Source organism: Schistocerca americana, unplaced genomic scaffold, assembly GCF_021461395.2.
Source record: "Schistocerca americana isolate TAMUIC-IGC-003095 unplaced genomic scaffold, iqSchAmer2.1 HiC_scaffold_197, whole genome shotgun sequence".
Classification (NCBI taxonomy): domain Eukaryota; kingdom Metazoa; phylum Arthropoda; class Insecta; order Orthoptera; family Acrididae; genus Schistocerca; species Schistocerca americana.
Window position 1 is genome coordinate 145,001 of NW_025725903.1, and position 5,000 is coordinate 150,000.

General features: G+C 51.8%; 1 non-coding gene across 1 annotated transcript in view; it reads right to left on the bottom strand.

The window, feature by feature from the left end:
• Positions 1-153, bottom strand: part of LOC124573839 — a 1,910-nt gene extending 1,757 nt beyond the window's left edge. The window contains exon 1 of the ribosomal RNA XR_006972174.1: positions 1-153. This exon is cut by the window's left edge and continues 1,757 nt beyond it. This is a non-coding gene — a ribosomal RNA (small subunit ribosomal RNA).
• Between the last annotated feature and the right edge of the window lie 4,847 nt (positions 154-5,000).

The window sequence follows — 5,000 nt, forward strand, 5'->3', positions numbered from 1 at the left end:
ACCACAGTTATCCAAGTAACGTGGGTACGATCTAAGGAACCATAACTGATTTAATGAGCCATTCGCGGTTTCACCTTAATGCGGCTTGTACTGAGACATGCATGGCTTAATCTTTGAGACAAGCATATGACTACTGGCAGGATCAACCAGGGAGCTGCGTCAACTAGAGCTGAGCAGCCGGCCGCCCGGGAGTGTGTCCCGGGGGCCCGCGCGAACACGCAAGCGTCCGCTCAATTATTCTGCAAACAGGAGGAGGCTGAGCTCCCCTGCACAATACACCTCGAAACCCTCTCAGGTCCCGGCGGCGCGCAGCGCCGTCCTAAGTACTTGGTCGGGTTCGAGAGAGGCGCAATCGCCCGGAGTTTGGCGAGTAGACGCTTTAGGTGCGACCACCCGTGCTCCCAACTGAGCTTGCCGCTGCCGACAGAGGCCCGGGAGCGTGCTGTCGTGGCATTGCCGGCGGGAGACAACACGCGCCACCTACGGTGACCGGCAGCTCCAACGCCAGCGCCACAGAAGGACAAAAGCCCCACTTGGGTGCCGAAGCGAACTCTCCCAGCACAGCGCACGCGCCAACACGTCCGCACAGCTGCGATACAAACCACCTGCGAGAACCGCAGAGGCGACCGAGCAGCAGACGGCGTCGCGGCGCCGAGCGCCGGGCGGCGGCGCATCCTCAGCGCACACAGTCCTCAATCGGACCAGCACACTGCAGATGTCCACCGCGCTTCGCACCGGGCCCGCGAGGACCTACTTTGGCCGCACGGCGCCGCGTGCAGGGTGCGCCGGCGCGCAGCTGCGCCGCCTGCCGCCTCCGTCGGCCGGCGCGCCTGCCACTGGCCGCCCCCACCAGCCGGCTGTAGCGCGTGCGCCCACGCACCGCGCGGCCAGCACGCCGGGAGGCCCCCCCTCACCGGCCGGGGACGGTCCCACCCAGCCACCGCCGCGTATCGCTTCACACCCAGATGCCATTCACGTTCGTGGGCATGGTGGGTATCGCTGGAACAACCGGTTGGTAGCTCAACCGATCGTCGCCATCACTGATTCACCTCTAGCGAGAACAACCGCACCACAACGGTTTACCAGTTGTTCATTTGCATAACGTCACCAGCAAACGTAGGCGTCCATCGCCATTTGCAAATTCAACGATTGTTGCATGCCTGTGTCAGGTGTCACGACACACTATGTCTGCCCACATACACGCAACAACATGTGCACGCTTCGCGAACACGTGGAAGGTGGCCCCCGTACGTATGCGATGTCCATTGCGCGAACGACTGTCAACCGGCCTCTGTCGCATGTCGCAGATGTGGAACGCAGTGCACCATGCTATCACGGTGTGTGAGAAGAGACGACTACGTCTGACAACACGCGCCACTACATCAACAGACGGCTCATGCTGATCGCCATCCAGGGCATACCACACTGCAATCCAGCTCTTATAGGGAGACGACACGTAGCTGAGTGCACAACATTTGGACCGCATGGTTCGCCGTTGTTGGCGCAGTCGTTGTACGGTCACATGTACCACGATGTATCATTCAGTACATGAGGACCAATGTGCAGTACAGTGTGTGATTTGGACGTACAACATCAGCGGACAGTTGACACAGGCCGTACCACAGCGTAGGCTAAGTGCTTCGCACATGCGAATGCCAATGAACAACTGCAAATGCCAATGAACAACTGCAAAGGGCATTGAGCATGTACGTCCTGCTGCCATCCACATTACAGTGTATAGCTGCAAGGTGTTTAACATGAAGCGATACACTGGGGACCGGGCAGTGCGAGTAGCAAACTATATTGCGGGGGTTGCAGTTAGGCAACACTACACTAATTTAACGCGTCGTATGACAATTACAGAGCAGGTTAAGGCCCAACGTGTGTTGGGTTAAGGCCCAACGTGTGTTGGGTTAAGGCCCAACGTGTGTTGGGTTAAGGCCCAACGTGTGTTGGGTTAAGGCCCAACGTGTGTTGGGTTAAGGCCCAACGTGTGTTGGGTTAAGGCCCAACGTGTGTTGGGTTAAGGCCCAACGTGTGTTGGGTTAAGGCCCAACGTGTGTTGGGTTAAGGCCCAACGTGTGTTGGGTTAAGGCCCAACGTGTGTTGGGTTAAGGCCCAACGTGTGTTGGGTTAAGGCCCAACGTGTGTTGGGTTAAGGCCCAACGTGTGTTGGGTTAAGGCCCAACGTGTGTTGGGTTACGTTAAGGGGCAATGTGGGTTACGTTAAGGGGCAATGTGGGTTACGTTAAGGGGCAATGTGGGTTACGTTACGGCGCAATATAGGTTACGTTACGGCGCAATATAGGTTACGTTAAGGCGCAATATCGGTTACGTTAAGGCGCAATACAGGTTACGTTAAGGCGCAATACAGGTTACGTTAAGGCGCAATACAGGTTACGTTAAGGCGCAATACAGGTTACGTTAAGGCGCAATACAGGTTACGTTAAGGCGCAATACAGGTTACGTTAAGGCGCAATACAGGTTACGTTAAGGCGCAATACAGGTTACGTTAAGGCGCAATACAGGTTACGTTAAGGCGCAATGCAGGTTACGTTAAGGCGCAATGCAGGTTACGTTAAGGCGCAATACAGGTTACGTTAAGGCGCAATACAGGTTACGTTAAGGCGCAATACAGGTTACGTTAAGGCGCAATACAGGTTACGTTAAGGCGCAATACAGGTTACGTTAAGGCGCAATACAGGTTACGTTAAGGCGCAATACAGGTTACGTTAAGGCGCAATACAGGTTACGTTAAGGCGCAATACAGGTTACGTTAAGGCGCAATACAGGTTAGGTTAAGGCGCAATACAGGTTAGGTTAAGGCGCAATACAGGTTAGGTTAAGGTACGACATAGGTTAGGTTAAGGTACGACATAGGTTAGGTTAAGGTACGACATAGGTTAGGTTAAGGTACGACATAGGTTAGGTTAAGGTACGACATAGGTTAGGTTAAGGTACGACATAGGTTAGGTTAAGGTACGACATAGGTTAGGTTAAGGTACGACATAGGTTAGGTTAAGGTACGACATAGGTTAGGTTAAGGTACGACATAGGTTAGGTTAAGGTACGACATAGGTTAGGTTAAGGTACGACATAGGTTAGGTTAAGGTACGACATAGGTTAGGTTAAGGTACGACATAGGTTAGGTTAAGGTACGACATAGGTTAGGTTAAGGTACGACATAGGTTAGGTTAAGGTACGACATAGGTTAGGTTAAGGTACGACATAGGTTAGGTTAAGGTACGACATAGGTTAGGTTAAGGTACGACATAGGTTAGGTTAAGGTACGACATAGGTTAGGTTAAGGTACGACATAGGTTAGGTTAAGGTACGACATAGGTTAGGTTAAGGTACGACATAGGTTAGGTTAAGGTACGACATAGGTTAGGTTAAGGTACGACATAGGTTAGGTTAAGGTACGACATAGGTTAGGTTAAGGTACGACATAGGTTAGGTTAAGGTACGACATAGGTTAGGTTAAGGTACGACATAGGTTAGGTTAAGGTACGACATAGGTTAGGTTAAGGTACGACATAGGTTAGGTTAAGGTACGACATAGGTTAGGTTAAGGTACGACATAGGTTAGGTTAAGGTACGACATAGGTTAGGTTAAGGTACGACATAGGTTAGGTTAAGGTACGACATAGGTTAGGTTAAGGTACGACATAGGTTAGGTTACGGTACGACATAGGTTAGGTTACGGTACGACATAGGTTAGGTTACGGTACGACATAGGTTAGGTTACGGTACGACATAGGTTAGGTTACGGTACGACATAGGTTAGGTTACGGTACGACATAGGTTAGGTTACGGTACGACATAGGTTAGGTTACGGTACGACATAGGTTAGGTTACGGTACGACATAGGTTAGGTTACGGTACGATATAGGTTAGGTTACGGTACGATATAGGTTAGGTTAAGGTACACATTGTTGTAAGGAAAGGTTTAATGGGGGGCGGGGCGGGGCGGCCGGTTTGTTGATTGTGATTATAGTAAGTGGATGCCTGCGGCATCATCTGATTTGCCACGTCAGGATGCACCTTTGGCTCATGACAGGCGGCGCTCTCATTCCATGCTTGTGGCAGACCTGTGTCTTTCATTCCTGCCATTGTTTGTGTGCTGTGAGAGGAGGCAGTATTGTGATGTTGGGTGCACCCCTGTGTAGGACATGTGTGGGTGTTGGTGGCTTGGCTGAGCAATGGTGGTTGTCGGGTGGGTGGGATATTCTGTTTTCTGAGTGGACCTCCCAGTCTGGTTATGACAGTGTGGATTGTCTAATGTGGCGGAGAGGATGCACTGGGTGTTGTTCCATGCTGGTGCTTACATATTGTCTGTGTGCGTGTTACAGGCAGAGAGTAGTGCGTGATAAGGGTGTGTGGCTGACGTGTGGTTGTGATTGTGAGCAGAGTCTTTCAGCATGTATACGGACAGTTGTATACATTATCTGTATTCTGATGGCTCTATCTATTACTAATCAGCGCCGTGTATACGTTTAATCCGGTTCCAGTCGAAACTGTTGTATCTCTGTACATTAGTGACACGGCGAGCCCGCTATGTAGTTACTCGTCTCGGCAGCTTCCACCGGTGTATGGCAAATGATTATAAGGAATCAGTCTAGTCGTCAATACCGATGGTGTGACGTCACATGTCTGGGGTGGGGGACGCTGCGCCCTTCCGGTGGGTCATGGCCTAGAAAGACTCTTCCCACGCAGGGGGGCGTGGACTGTCATTGACTCTTCCAGGTAATATACTTGCCGTACGTTCTTGCGACTGCGAGTGCAACGCTCACCGGTACCGACATGGATGGAGCGCCTCCTAGCTGACCGCTCAGCATCGGCATTCGTACAGAGAGCAACGCGGTCGCGTCTCTAGCTCGTAACTGGTACAGCCCGCAGCTCATGTATAGGGACAGCGGGAATGTCGCATATTGGAGATAACTCTTCATGAAACGCATGTTATAGGGGTGGATTGCACATTGCGACTGCGGGAAAAGTCC